At 38.1% G+C, this 16,372-nt stretch overlaps 1 protein-coding gene and 1 long non-coding RNA gene across 11 annotated transcripts in view; one reads left to right on the plus strand and one right to left on the minus strand.

Moving 5' to 3' along the window:
• The window catches only part of LOC138689289 (uncharacterized), a 350,596-nt gene extending 334,841 nt beyond the window's left edge, over window positions 1-15,755 (plus strand). For both annotated transcript variants that reach the window (XR_011328161.1, XR_011328158.1), the window contains 2 exons: window positions 10,997-11,192; window positions 11,745-15,755. This is a non-coding gene — a long non-coding RNA (uncharacterized lncRNA). The remainder of the gene's footprint in view (window positions 1-10,996; window positions 11,193-11,744) is intronic.
• Window positions 1-16,372, minus strand: part of GALNT18 (polypeptide N-acetylgalactosaminyltransferase 18) — a 249,088-nt gene that overhangs the window by 35,433 nt on the left and 197,283 nt on the right. The window lies entirely within an intron of this gene.

Consider the following 16,372-nt stretch of genomic DNA (forward strand, 5'->3'; position numbering starts at 1 on the left):
GGGAGGCTTCATCCCAACTGCTGTATGGACTATTGAATCACAGCTGCTACTGTTTTGTTCTGAAGATGTAACAGTTTTATGGGTTACTCCATTTGGTTAAAAGATACCTTATATCCCTAATAGCTTGGCTGGCTTGCTTTAAAGAGCAAAGAACAGGTGTCAGAAATATCAGTGTTTCTTTTATATCTGTCTCAATTCATGGGGAACTTTTAGCCTTTTGGAGAAGTGATGATTACATGAGGCCACGGAACATTTTTCTTGATCGGAACTTTTTTTCAGCCCTGGCCAGACACAATCATTGGCTTGGAGTTAGCAAATTTGGGAAGAGACAGAATTATTTCAATGCCACTTATATTTGCTCATACAGGGGACTCTTCGCTTGCCCAAGATGAGCTGGGTTTCATCTGCTTTGTACGGACAAAATAAGAAAAAAAAGTATCATGAGATATTTTCCTTGGCAACTTGCTCTAGCTGACCCTGCTTGAGCAGGGGGGTTGGACTAGAAGATCTCCCAGAGGTGTCTTCTCACCTCAACCATTCTGTGACTCTGAGAAATAGTCTCCCATAAGCACAAGACTGCAAACAGTTGGAGAGCAACAAAGTTGGAGGGACAGGAAGAATCCTAAGAGGTAGTTTGTCTGATTAACAAAAAAGTTAATCAGCATTGATCTTTAGAAGTTTGAAGAATGCCAAGGAAGTCAAAGAGAAATAAACATCAAACCTGCCACAGTTCTTGTAGGTGGTGGTTTTTTCATCTTAGTGATCATAACTACAGAGTTACCATCTCAGGCAGTGTTTCTCAGATTACAGTATTCCTTCAAATTATTTATGTGCAGTTATGAATGGAGTCTGCAGTGGGCATATTTAACTTCATTTGAAAACAAGCTACATAGGGTATTAAAAATATATTTGGAAGTCAGAAATGGGCATTCTGCAGCAAACAGTTAATCCATAATTATTCAGTATGACTCCTATTGAAAGTGAGAAATTAGGTACTTGAGAGTATTAACCATGTATGTCACACATCTGGCAGAATAGCATTTAGCTCACTTTACAGTTCATATTTAAATTTGCCCTGAGTGCTCAAGAAGGTCCCAATTCTCACAGTCCATCGCTATGCAAACACAATTAACTCCTGTTACTTATCATATTGAATTAAAGAATGTGATCTGGGAAAAAAGCAATCTGATTGCTCTAGAAATTCTTAAAAACCACAAATTCATAGTTACTAACAAGAAAGAGGTTAAACTTGATGAAAGCTTTAAATCAATCCAATAGGTGAAAGGACTTAGTGTCATGACTACATTGGACACAAGTAAACAACATGATTAGTCAGTCATTGTCATAATTCTATCCACGAAGCAATTATATGATGCTTATATAATGCTGACATCACACAACAATTTGAAGTCAGTCGGTACCCACTATATGACCATATTGTGAAAACACTGTGCAGGTGCATTATAATAAAGGAAACCTTTTTATCACATTGTGCTACACTAATGCAATGGTATTGATAATTTCTGTTTGAACAATGGGAGATTTCCTCATTTGAACACATTTCAGGACAAATTAAAAATTTAAGGATTTGGTTCAGTGTTAATATAAAATAGAAGATCTGACTAAAACCCAAAACTCACCTGAAATTCACAGCTCTGATTTACCATCATCGGCATGATCATCTTACATACTGAGTTCTGTCCCTGCCCTTTGGTCATAGACCTCCATACTAAATGCAAAACAGCATGATCTGTAAAAGTTGCAGGTTTAATGTGGTAACCTATCTCATTTTCTCTAGTCTTTTATTTAAACTTCATGTTATTTTAACAAAACTTGTGAGTTCATAAGCTGTACTGCTATTTTTTTCCTTCCCAAACTGATGCTATTAGTGAGCCAGTCGATGCAGACCTCACAGTTTTAAGGCTAATTTCAGAGTTTGAAAGCACTAAAAATAAATGCTGAAATGGAATATGCATACTGAATAAATCACTACATCTTTAACATAGCAAGAGCAACAAAGCTCCAACGTTCGCAATCAGTGCAGCTCCCTGCTAAACAAATACAAAGTTAATATTGTAGTAACATCTGAATGACTTAAATGCATTCATCAGCTTTTTCACTTGATTGCTCTAAGCTTTTATGGACAGGCAGCTGAGCAGATAGGCTTGGCATAACAGAGCTATCCCTGTATAATTTGTTTAATCACACTTTAAGAGAAAAGACAAGGAAAAAAAAAAAGGTGGCAAATGATTCAAGAAATTGAGCAATTATTTTTAAAGCTATAAGGTTCTTTACCTTACAAAAACATGTAAAAAAAATACCAATTCCTTTAAAGGCATACCATTATTCTTCTAGTGTAACAGTGTCATTTCTGTACATTCTAAATTGAATCGAAATTCAAAGAAGTACTAGCTGTGATTGCCACTTAGTTGACATGTTAGTAGATTTCAGAGCCAGAGAGGACCATTAGGTTTTTTACATTGATCTTCCATATGCCATGGGCTATATACTTCCACCTGCTTACTTCTAAGTTCAATAATTTGTATCACATTAAATTATACTTTCCAGAATTGTATCAGCTTTGATGACTTCGACAGTTACTGTCACTGCTTCTTATAATGGATAGTCATCTGCTCTGGTATGAATATGCACCTTATTCCTAATTTGTATCCAACTGGCTTTAAATTCTAGCCATTGGTTCTTGAAACAATCTCTAGTATCCCATATTTTCTTTTGGGGAAAATACTTCTACTCTGTAAATATAACCAGGTTTAGATTGAACTCCACTCTTCCTAAGAGCTAGTTTGATTGCTGATTTCAAATAAATTATCTGACAAACAGCTCTTTTCTTGGCTTACAAATCAATGCAGATTTTTTTTTAGAGTTACTCATAAATATTCAATCAAGATTTTATGTGAACAAATAATTTCTGATTTTCTGTCTGCTTCCTGAGTGGAAAAATGATGGTTAATGAACAGGAGAAAAAAAAAATCCCTTCTTCACAGAAACACACTGTGGATACAACCATTCCATAAACATTTCTGCAAATAACCCTACTCTGCTAGTGGTGGACAATACTAGAGAGAAACTAAGCTGAAACTGTATTGCTGATCAGAATTTGAATGAATGCTGTGAAAGTAATATGGCTCGTGTAATTACAGAGGGAGTTAAATATGCTTTCCTGGGGACTGAATTTGGTCCATGAATTCTAAATGAGCCAGTGGATGACTTCAATTAAGGGAATGACACAATAGAATTATCAATAAAAATAAAGAAATTATAAAGTGAATCTTCCATCTACTGTATTAACTACCTTTTGTAACAGTTATTCACATACTGTCAAGAATCTGACAAACAAAAATCTGACCTTCAGAACTTTAACTCTGATGAAGTAACAAATGAGATAGTATAACATCAGTCAAAAGAATGTTTAAATTGACAACCATCCAACAATTACTACAACATCAATCTCCAAGTTCTATACATGTGTCAACTATGTTGATTTTATGCTCAATTTATATTGTAAGCAACAATTGGTTTAAAAAACTGCTGATTGAAATGCTAATTTGCAAAGAGAAGCGACATCTTTAAAATATGGATAACTCTAGTAATTGCTACATAATATGCAACTCTGATCTATTTCAAATTAATGCACTCAGAAAATGTGAAATGCTCAAACAGTATTAGATTATGAGACACTGTAGGTACCCAACACAGCTGCTTTATTTCTCCAAAAGCATTAATTAATTAAAAACATTTTCAACTTAGCATAGGAAAGCCCTGTCCTTTTTTGATTGTACTATATATCTTTGAGATTAAAATTAGCTGAAGTATGGAAATTTTAAAACCTATTCCACCTGGCAGAGAAAGATTGTTAATAAAAAATGGGAAGTTAATGTCACTTTTAAAAAATTTTCAACTCAACGCTAAAGTAGTGTATGGAATATCAGGGTACTGTGGGTGTGTAGCCTCAGGATACCCACTTAATAAATTTTTGTTAAGAGAAAAAAAATACATGGACACTTGTGAAGCACCACTGAAATGATTAAGATATAACCAAGTAAGATGGAGCACACTTTTCACCAGTTACATCACATCCAAGGCCAGAGACAGTTACCGCTTTCATGTATAGACAGGAGGTACAGCTTCTAGCAGTTCTCAACTGCTATGCCGTTGACAGCAATACTCTAGTATGAACAAGACCTAAGAGGAGTCGTTCTGTCCAGACACCAAAAGCGTACCTCTAGGTGGAGTAAAGCTGGCTCCACCCTGGGGAAGGCAGAGCGTACCGTTCCTATGGCCCGTTCAGGAGCTCCCAAGGCTGGGTGTTCTGCAGGGCCCCGCTGGGTGCGAGCACCACATGGCATAGCAGAGCTGTGCTGTCCCAAGGCCTGCTCTTCTCTGTTGAGATCACGAGGTGTTTAGAGCCTTGGTAGCAACATGGCTGATGGCCTCAAGCCAGCGAATACCACTTCACTGATGCCAAGCTACAAGCCATATTCCCTTCTGAAGATACGTGGTCCCTCTCCAGCAGCCCTTTATTACTTCCACTGGGTCTAGCACCCACGGTGAGGAAACGCCACTCGTCGCTCCATACAAGTAGTGCTCATTTGCAAAGTGCTTGAGTGAGATCTCCGAGTGGGCCAACTTTAGGCTCCAAGATCAGGGTATTAGCCAACCGTTGCAGAAGTCAGCAGCAGCTTCAAAAACACAACAGCCAGTATATTTTGGGGGTGTTAGCTGCAAAGCCCTTTGGCACCAGCTCACTGGGTGTATGTAATAGACTACTGTAAGCCTGTACTCCCGAACTGAACCAAATATGAAAGGCAGTGTTACCTTTAATCGGCTTAGTGTTCAACATGAAAAGCACAGAATCTGAATCCAAAATCGAGTGCCAGGCTCATCATCTAGAGCTCAGCAATATTTCACCTTCATGTTTTCAAATGTTTTGATGTTTTAACTTGTTGAATCCTTTTGGCCAAAACTATCCATACAAAAAAATTACTTACTATAACACACAAAAAAAACCCCGCCTGGAAATGCGTGTGCATTTTTATTTCCCAGATGAGAACGGTTTTGAACTATTGTATAATATTCAGGCTAACAACTCTAATCTCTTCTAAATTAAAACACTACATGAGAGCTTGAAAGGCTCTGATAATTTAAAATTCTTAGGCACTGCAGTTGCTCACAACAGTTTGTTTCAATTACATTTTCAAGGCAGTTTTTTTACTACAGATATGCTGGGCAAATTGCCTTAAAAATGTAAACTAGGGATGAAAGTTCTTGCAGTGACCATCATAGTCTCAATAATCATGTTTTGAATTTTATAAAATGCAAAAAAATCAAAAGAAGACATTAACTTTAAGCAGCCTGAAAACCAGCTCCTTTGATATTCCACTTACCCTCTTTTCCTGCATCAGCCTCACCTATTTAACAAAACGCTGAATAAATTGTTTTCAGTCAAAACTATAGAGACAACACATATACATCCCTCTCCTCCTGGATCAATGACAGACATATGAACAGTGGACAAGCTAACCAAGAAAGATGACAGTGATGCTAAAGCAGGATTTAGTCATATAGAAAGGCAACAGAATTCAAGATGAACAGGGCTGAGAGGGAAATACAAAAATTAAAGCAATGCAGAAAACATGCAAGGTAATGATAACATGATACACAAAACATGAAATGGAAATTCTTCATAAATTATTAAAAAAAATCTGGGAAGAAACTTCTGTAATGTACAGCAATAATAATTAACCGTTTTTTCTTTAAAAAAACAAAACCAAAAACAAACAAACAAACAAAACCCCCCCAAAACAATCTGAAAAAGCCCCAGATCTGTGAGCTATATGGTACAATGGAGGAGAACAGAGATGTTAGTTTATTAATCCTATTGTTTCTGTGCACGAGCATTTTTTGTGGCCCCCAGCGTGCTTCTCTGTGCACTCCACGAGCTTGCTTACTGCTATTTTTTGCTGACATGATGCATTATTCTTTTCTGCAGTAATATGACGAAAGCTAAGTTTATCAGTTCTAGGTAAGTTACATTAGAATTTTTGCCAGTTGCAGTTTCTATTATCTCTATGGAAATCCTGCTTTACTAGGCAAAAGCTTTCTAACTGAATATCTTTGATAGCACTTTCTGAGTACCCTTCTGACATTACTTTTGATCAGCATTTGCAATCTTTCCTCCCATTAAAGGTCAACATATGCTTCTGTATCTTTTCAGCACATCTTGTAATGTATGTAAAATTGCACCAGTACCTCTAACTGTAAAATATTACATAGTACAGCTATCTTAAAAGAACTCTTATCCATTCTCTGATGATTGAACAGATATGGCATATTACAGAAAACTGCTTTTATTCCTGTTACATTTTGTGGTTAGGGGTTTTATTTGCTTTTTCAAACACGCCATCTGTGGCACTGGCCGAGTTACCTTTGACTCTTCTGCTGCATCTACCTGCATAAAAGTCAGACATGTCTCACTCAGGAAAACACTTATTGATTAGCCAATATTAATTAAAAAAGACCTTTGTTTTCTTAGAGCCTTCTTGGCTCTAAGTTTTCGAGTAATTCAAGTTCTTAATGTTCTTCCTTCTAGTCCTGAATATTCATAGGACTCAAAAGAATTGAACTACTTTTTGAATTCTTGCTTTTTAACTTCAACTTGGGTCCCGGAACCTGAATGTCAAGATTACTACTTTAGCCAGATCACTGGTTTCAGCTTATAGTGGTATTTTCCTTTTTCATTATTCATGCTCACCTTCAGCAGTGATCCTGTACACTAGGCAAGAATATAGATTTCAAAAGCATCTAAGACATTTATAAGTCTTTTAATTCTAGGCCATCCTATCAAAGCAAAGAAAAAAATTTCTTCAACACAACCCCATTTCTCCAAGAGTACATAAATGCTGTACACTCTCAAATGAGAAAATCGATGTTACTCTTAGGAAAAAAATGATTGCTTTTCAACTATTTCATTTCGCTATGGTTGAAGTTTCAATTCCAAGTGATCAGTTCTCTCAATTCTCACAAGCATACATAATGTTTTTACACTACATAGTTTCAAAAGCAAAAATAAATGCGCTGCAATATCTATTCCATTCTTTCCTAATTGAGGGATGTAGAAGATATTTCTGCTGATCCAGTGTAATGCAGTTATACAGCTATTTGTCTTTGCTTTTGTTTTTAATCAGTGAAGTGGAACACATGAAAGACCTATCCTAGGTCTGAAACCCGAAGGAGGACCTCTGTGCCCATTCTTTTGAATTCAAGTGTCTTTTACCCTGTGAACAGAGAATGACGTTCACTGTGTCTGATACTTTCATAAAATGAAGAGCCAGGTTAGCCTCTGGTCCTACCATCATAAAGACCTATAGTCAGTTGCAAGATACAGTCTACAAATCACTCACCAGTCTATGCTCAGACAATGTCCAATCAACGGTTGGACTCGATGATCTTAAAAGTCTTTTCCAACCTAAACGATTCTATGAATGGACCTAGTGATCAGATCCATACCTGTACTGTACAAGCTAATAATTCAACACCACTGATTTTCACCTGCGAATGAACAACTTTCTTCAGTTTAAAATAATCTCTCCTGACAGGCAATAGATACTGAATTTGAATGAGGTAAGCAATACAGAAGATTGGGTAACAGTCATATTATTTATATCAACAGAAAGCCTCTTGAATCAAACCACAGCAAGTACAGAAATAATTTATTCATGGCAAATGGTTCAGTACAAAATTTGCTCCAAAACTAGAAATTAGATTAACAGATTCTCTCTCTGAAACTTTGCACTGAAGTAAAGAATGAGAATTTGGCCAGAATCAAACTTAAGGAAAAAGATTTTTAAAAGAAAATAATATACAACATGAAATTATATATTACAGCCTTCATCCACAATACATCCCCCAAGAAGAAAGTGTTGTACTGCCTGTGCTAGGCCAAGGAAGGACTGGTTGGTTATGGAAACCTTTGAAACATCTCTGTAGCTCCCTCATGCACCTGTCATATTCTAAAGAGGCTGCAGATTTGAAAAAACGTTCACTGGATTTAGCTTCTTGGGCATACACCAGAAAAACTGTCTACTTTGAAAGGGATTGCAAAAAACTAACACTAGATTTTGCTTCCATTGAAAATACGGTCACAGTTTCCATTATCTTTACTATGATCAAAATCAGGATTTATGCACTGAAAGAAATTAACAGCAATATAAATAGCCTCAATAAACTACTCAGCAGGAATGTCTTTTATGTAAGACATTAAATGCCATAGCAAGCAGGCCTTTTACAGAATATGTTTAAAATAAAAATTAGAATTCATTAATGCTTATAACCATCCTTGCTAGGCAGTTTCACTAACTCTGTACCTTTATCTTCTATTACTTGGACCTTTACTAAACTGAGCAACCTAGATTAAAAAAAAACAGTTATTATAGTTCCAGAAGCATTTACTGTGGAAATACCCTTGTTCTCAGAAAGCATGTTGTATGTACATGAAGTTAGTGTTAGGCCCAGCGCTTGGATCATTCCACAAGACTTAAGTGAAAAAAGCAAAGGAAAACAATGAGCCTGACTGTGCTCTGTCAGATGCAGCCTCTGGAAGAACATGAAGAGACCCCTGTGCAGGGACATTAAGAATCAGGTCGACCAGCTAAGCTGCCACTCTCGTGATGCAGCTGCTTCACTTTGAATGAATAATGACGTACCCACTTTGGCTGTACAAAGAGAGGAACGACTACTCTCTCTACCGCATGGTGTGACTTTTCACTGCGAAGTATCTGGACCAAGATGTAATTGGATGTTTTGTACAGTTCAGTTTGTGTATACCACTCTGTATGTGTCTGCATACATAAAATAATCATCGTAAACCAGGTAATTGCTAACTTCAGACCAATGCGTTAGCAGGTCCTTAGAAAGAAATGGTACTATGCAGAGCAGACTTTTATACACAGACATTGAACGTGTCTAACATTTGCCTTGAAGACAAACATGAACATCAACCCCGAGTTTGCATGTGACTGACAGCTGTTCAAACAGTTGCTGTGCTTCTTTTTATTGCTTAAAAAAGACTCCCTGAAAATGTTTATTGTAGACATCTCATCTTCAGGGCAGTGATTTTTCAAGTTTGAAGGGTCAGTCATTGATCCGCATCAGCAGGTTTTGTTCTGTTCTTCCTTATTCCCTGACAACCACTGAAAAATGCTAGATGTGGGGCCTTCTGTTTAACTGTTTCTTGCACAGAGTCTCGGTTTGCAATGCTTATGTGTTTTACACACACACTTAAGAACTTGATCCTACTTCTAAATACCAGAAGATTTCTTGTTTTCTGAAACGTATGTATTTCATTGTAGTTTCTTAGAAATCTGTATTTTTGACCTCGAATAATTACGATTTCACTATAAGTTTAATTTGCAGCTGCAGGAGAAAAAGAATACATATTCATCCATAAGCCAGCTCAGGATCTGAGTCATCACAGCTATATGCTATTCTTAAACTTCAGAATCTCCCTTATCTAAAACTTCTTGGGACAGCAGTATTGTGGTGCTCTGTTGGCAGCAGTGTTAAGACTGTCAAGGAAAAGCAGCTGCAGTATTCAGTATTTCCATGATTTTTTTTTTTTTTTTTTTTTTTTAAAAGTAAATGGAAAGGTGTCATGGAAAGCCTGACCTGTAGTAAATGAGATAATCACATTTTGTCTATTAATTTCTCCTCATAAAATGGTATATAATGCTTCTTGGTCAGGATACTTCACATACACAGAAAGCCAGTCTTAAGAGGGCTACTGTTTCTGCTTCCAAATTCCCTTAACACTCATTCTGACAAAGTACATGGTTCTTCTCCCAGCTTTCCTGGCATTGACGATTGTCCGATACAATACGAATTTCATTAGGCACAGGAATCTAAAGAAAATTTTTAACATTGCAACATACATAAAATTAAGGCACTATTAAAACTCAGGTTTGAGATGTTTATATTTGCAATGTCTCAATAACCTGAAGATCACACTACCTTTACTCTAGAGATGTCTAAATTATTCATTTAAAATAAACTGACAAATTTCTTATTCTCCCCTGCCCCCCCCAATTATTTGCAAAGCAATTTTAGTTCTCTTGATAATTATTTGCTGAACATCTATGAATCATTCCCTCTCCGAGGTTTTACAGATTGCACTAATAACTATATGGTGTTTGTGATCAACCCTGTACTTTTTTACCAGAATGTAAATGCCTTCAGTGATAGCCAATTTTAGTCATAGGTATTCTTGGTTACAAAATAACAAATATCTGTGTATGAACAACTACCATGCTAAGAAGGTTAACTGAAGAAAAAAAAATATTTTTTACAAAAAAACATATGAATAGCATTTAAAAAAGGAGCACTTAAGAATCATACAAAGAGTTTTTAGAAGTTCATGGGAGTTTTTTGTAACTGCTGTTTCCAGTACTTCACGCACTGTGCTTGGAATACAAGATTAAGCTTTCATGTCAGAGTCTCATACAGTGTAAACTGGAATAGCTCTACTTGTTGGCATGACTTCCTTTCATCGCCCTCAGCAGAGATGCAATAATTCATACCAGATAGGGCTGTACTCATCAGTTTCCCAGTGTCAGTTCTGCAATATCTTGCAAGAATATGAAAGGATATGAACGGGTGTCCCTTCTCGCCTGCATTTCCTTTTTAATAATTCTGCCAGTCTAGTCTTTTGACCCTGGTTCTCAACTTGAATTCCTCAAAATCTAACTGGTTTGTATTGACTTCCACATCCCTGGATGAGCTTTGTGGTTTAACTGCTTATAAATTGAGAAATATATGAGCCAGAAGCTATTGAACAAGGGAACACACAACTGCCCATTATCCCCTCAATCACAAGCACTTTTCAAGGTAAATCTGTACTTAAAATATCACTTCATTGACTGATGGTACTTGTTTATTATACAATAGTTGTAAAGTCTCTGATAATGTGGTGTTTCATTCTCAGCAAAGATTCTTCCAAATTATCACTCGGGAGTAGTTTTAATGCAAGTGACACACTGTCATCAGTCTGCCTTCAAGATTAGAGGCCTCGTGTGGTGGTGCAGCCCCCCCTGGCCATGTTGCAATGTCAGGACCAGCCAACATTGTGTTCTTGTGCAGTGAGTTGGGACAACCTGGAACTTTCTTATCCTGGTGTCATGGTTTAACCCCAGCCAGCAACTAAGCACCACGCAGCCGCTCACTCACTCCCCCCCCATCCAGTGGGATGGGGGAGAAAATCAGGAAAAGAAGTAAAACTCCTGGGTTGAGATAAGAAGGGTTTAATAGAACAGAAAAGAAGAAACTAATAATGATAATGATAACACTAATAAAATGACAACAGTAGTAATAAAAGGATTGGACTGTACAAATGATGCGCAGGGCAATTGCTCACCACCCGCCGACCAACACCCAGCCAGTCCCCCAGCGGCGAATCCCTGCCCCCCCCCTTCCCAGTTCCTAAACTAGATGGGACGTCCCATGGTATGGAATACACTGTTGGCCAGTTTGGGTCAGGTGCCCTGGCTGGGCATGAGAAGCTGAAAAATCCTTGACTCTAGTCTAAACACTACTGAGCAACAACTGCAAACATCGGTGTTATCAACATTCTTCACATACCGAACTCAAAACATAGCACTGTACCAGCTACTAGGAAGACAGTTAACTACATCCCAGCTGAAACCAGGACACCTGGCTACATTACAGTGAATTAGGACAGTTAGGCACTCCCTAACTGTACCTGAAACTCTTGCTGCCTGGATCATGGCCCACCTTTGAGGGTGCCTGACAAGAACTGTGGCCAGAATGGAAATACACTGACTGAAGTCAATCATCTCCTGAACCTATAAACAGCGGTCCTGAGTGACGCCCTTTGAGCTCTCCTGGACTGCATCGGGCTGTGACCAGCATCTCCCTCTGAGTGGGACATCTCTCACAGCTCACAAACTCTCCAGTTTGCAAAATTCGGACGACTGTCACTGAAAGCTGATGATGGGACCTGGGCTGAAACCCTTCACTCCTTGAGGCTCAACCCTCACCCGCTGAGAAATGCCAAGACATTTGAAGTGAGTATTTCACTGGACTCGAGATGAATTTTTAACAGGTATACCTTTATTTATATATGTAGCTCTCTCTGTGTCTGTGTGCATGCGTGTGTGAATTGACTTAGGTATCTGATAAAAAGTATAGAATAAATATTACCATTTTGAATCTATAATTAAGTCACTTGGGGTTGTAGTAAATTCTGTTGAATCACTTTGTAAATGTTAAACTAGTCAATGATTAAGTGCTGCTAAATCCTGTGATCCACCTTAAACTGTGAATGAACCTTAGACTGCTGCTACACACATATAATCCCTTAAAACATAAAACATTGACCGAGTGTGGGAGTAGGAGTGGATCCAGCCACACCTAAGCTCCATCAGGAGTTCAGAAAGCAAGGGGATCTTCTCTGAACCTTGTGGCTCAACGGGAGGGTCTACCTTACCCTTTTGCATCTTTGGTCTCTATATAAATCATTCTAGTTTGATTCTAACTTGATTTGCCTTTGTACGTTTCATCCATGTATTAAGTAATAGAGTGAACCTTGCCATCAAACTTCGTGAAGTCGCGCTTTTATAAACTCCTATTAAATCACTTTTGCTAATACCCTTGACAGTGATTCTTTAAGCAGCCCAAACCACTCATTTGCAACACCTGGTTAAACAGCAGTCTTAAACAACAACAAACCTCCAGGCTCAGGTGGTTCCCAGAATTAGGAAGTGAATGCAGTCAGGCCTGGGACATTCGCTTGCTACAGCTACAAGCAACCATCTTTTCCATGCAAAATGAGGGCACTGCTGGAAATGGACCTTTTAAGGCCTAAGTGTCTGACTCAATTGTAGCTTTGCTTCAACAAGTTCAAGAATTAAAACAGTACCTTTATCCTTTTCTGCACAAACCACTTCTAAAAAACCAGCAAAACCTCACAGCCTGACGTGAACTTTGTTTTGTACTGTTTTGCCACTCTGTTCTTCTGTCTTCCTTTCTTTCCTTTCATCTCCTCTCACTTTCTCCCTTACTGTCACTCCACCTCATCTCCCAATTTTCCTGTTTCCCTCTATCATTACACTGAAGGGGGGCTGCTTCCTCACACCCCGCAGCTGTCTCCAGTGTAGTCTCTTTGGCCAAGAACAACTGTGGGCTGTTGTGCTTTGCCTCTGAGCTGTTCTCATGCAATTAAAGCAACATGATTTTTACCACCACTGAATGGTGTGGTAGGAACCTATTTTAACTACTGTTGTCAACTGTTTTACCATGTTGCATTTACTATGTTAGCTATTTTAATAGTTGCAAAAGTCAGTTTTGTTCAGCCGTTCTAAGAAGCAGCAGCACTGCACAGCAGAGGAGGCTTGATATGGCAGGCTAAGACATACACTAAAAGCCCTTTCCAAACAGTTGACCATCAGCACACCAAAGGTACTAAAACCACCTTACGGCCTTGCTTCAGGCACATCTAATAGCTGGCCGGTACCCATGGCGGCTATGAGAAGTAATAGCAGATGCTCAGGTGTGATAGTGATGTTCTTGCTGACGAGTCTGGGAAATTACACCAACATACTGTATGTTGCTGTACACATGGGAATAGTAACAACAGTGTTTATTTTGGACAGATAGCGACCAAAGGCAGAAATGGAAGGATGTGATGCTTAGGAAGCAATACAGTCCAGCAGCAGCAGATCAGCGGAGGATGAGCAACTTAGAAAGTTATGCTGTTCAGATGCTACCACTTAGAAAGACAGAGAAGTTCTCAAGAGAATCTATAATTATCTGGGCAACATTTTGTAATGAAATAATTCTTACTAATGTAATAGCAATTCTTCCCTTAGATTCATGAGAATGCCTTGGAGAATTGCCACCTGTTCTGTTTTTTTCACTGGTTGACCGTGCAAGTTGCTCTACTCAGTGGATGGTATCATAACTCCTCAAGTGTCCAGGCTCCTGGGGACCAGGACAAAATACAGCTATCCCCAGGAAGCACTGTCTGAGGACAGGAAAAGGGTACAAAACATAGCTAATTGCAAATTCTAGTTTTTCAAGTGCCCTCTGTCTTTTCAGACCAAGCCAAATAACGTGCTGTGAGAAATTCTTTCTCATTAGTAGTATCAGAGGACTAAGGAAACAGACAGATTATGTTCTGATTTTCCATTCCATCCTACTATTTAACCACATGTAAGATTTGCATCATTTTCTCTATTTGTAGAACAGTACTACAAAATAAACACAGTTATAAAGCACTCTAAGATACTTGCAGGAATGAACTACGAATATGCTAATGTTACTTACAGTAGACATATGGAGTGGATTGCTGAAAGGTTGGGAAATCTGAATCACAGCAGTCTTACCATCACTAATTCTGATGTCTATTTAACATGAAACTGAAGTATGGCAGGAAAAATTATTTCTGATCATTTCATTGCAATATTTGAGGATATTTCCTTGCCATTTTCTACTGCTTTTAATTATGAAACTACACGTGATGTTCTCGATATTGTCTGCAAAAAATGGAGCATGGATTTTTAATTCCCTTTCTGTTGACTTCAATGATTTCTTTCTTGTATAAAACATGCTAAAAGAAAACAGTAGCCATATGTACAATTCTGAAACTATCAGTTGATGTCAAACACCCCACCTAAGCCATTTCCCATGCAAAAAGATGAAAATCACAAAACATCTGAAAGAGGTTAGTGGGGGAAAAAAAAAAAAAAGGAAGTTACCCGATTTAGAAGAGAGGCTACAACAGTAACTAAGAACAGCAACCTAAACTGCCTATGAGGGAATGGTTCCTGGCAGCCAGATATATTAATGCACATCTAGATGCAACTGTGCAAAGTCCTCCACGGTGGCAGCTCTAAAACCATAAATGGTATAGCTGCAACAGTAAAAATTTGCACCAGAGCTAAGAATGGCATCACCAAAACCCTCAGTTATACAAGCAGTCCTGAATCAGGGGACTAATCTTTTTGACTGATCTATTTTGATAAGGACTGCCAGATGGGCAAAATACCCCCCTTTATATAGCATTTCACCACTACTAGAATAAAATTAGCATCTCACCAATATCTTTTGTGGTTACTGGCAGGTTCACCAAGATTAAAAGTAGTGCTTATTCATATATTTCCAATATGCTAGAGGAAATGTAAATGGCTGCAGCTCTGCTTAACCAAGAGATGCAATATGTGCAATGGAAATCTCATAGTAGTATGCCAAATAGTGTTTGTTAGTGCTTTCCCTGTTAATACCATAATCCCTAACAAAGAGAAAGTCTACTCCTTTTTTAAAGAAAGTTCTCACTCATTACCAGGATCTTGCTTATATATGGGCCTTTTTGGGGGTTGTTTTTAACATCATTAGTTACAAAATTAAATACATAGTAATGGGAAGGAGACACAACTTTGTAATTATGAAAGGAGCGGAATCTTGGCAAGAAAAGTCTCCCTTGCCTTTTTTCCCCTCTGTCATTTATTTGCTGCTATGTCATTTAAACAGAACCTTATCTGACGTTCAAAGGTAGTTTTTGATCTGGTGAATACTGAACTGTGCTAATTGAAGTGACTTTTGTTGTTGTTTGTCTCAACTATAATTAAAATTTCTAATTGGAATTTACAGCCATGCCTGTAGTGTGTTGTTATCACAGATGATATGCCAGAAGAGAGTTATGGCGTCCTCCCAGAAGATGAAGAATAATGGCTCTGGCGCATGGGTGAATTACACAGTTCCTTAGCGAACACTGAGGACTAGCTTAAAAACCTCCTGGAGGCAAACAGTGGTTACCACATAATTATGTGACAAATAAGCCACAGCCTATGCAGTGAGCGAGTCTGATGGATGGGATTTTCAGATATTTTTGTCTTCATCATTCATAATTTACTCAAGCATGATGCCACTAGTGATCAATATTAAAGGCCCTCAGCGAAGGAAGCCAGCACAGAACACAGTTTGCAGCACGTGTAACTTGGCAAGGAAGTGTAGAATCATATCTGCATTTCACCAAACTTGTGTTTCCAGGTCACTATGAGATCCAGGTACAGAGGACAAGATTACCTTGTTGCTCTGTGTTTATTTCTGAGATATTAGGAGGATTCATTTGCTGTATAGTCAAATTATGTAACTGACAATTCCATGGGTAAAACCACAATGCATAACTTAAGTGGAGCATAATAGGGTCCTTCTGAGAAAACAAATATAAAAGGTAGTCAGAGAAAAAAGTGATTCAAACTGGAGGGATTTTTCAGTTTCTTCAGTCACTCCCACAAATACATCTATTTCCTTTATGTCATTTTTGCTTATGTTACTTTTCAGA

Source organism: Haliaeetus albicilla, chromosome 16 (assembly GCF_947461875.1).
Source record: "Haliaeetus albicilla chromosome 16, bHalAlb1.1, whole genome shotgun sequence".
In the NCBI taxonomy this organism is placed as follows: Eukaryota; Metazoa; Chordata; class Aves; order Accipitriformes; family Accipitridae; genus Haliaeetus; species Haliaeetus albicilla.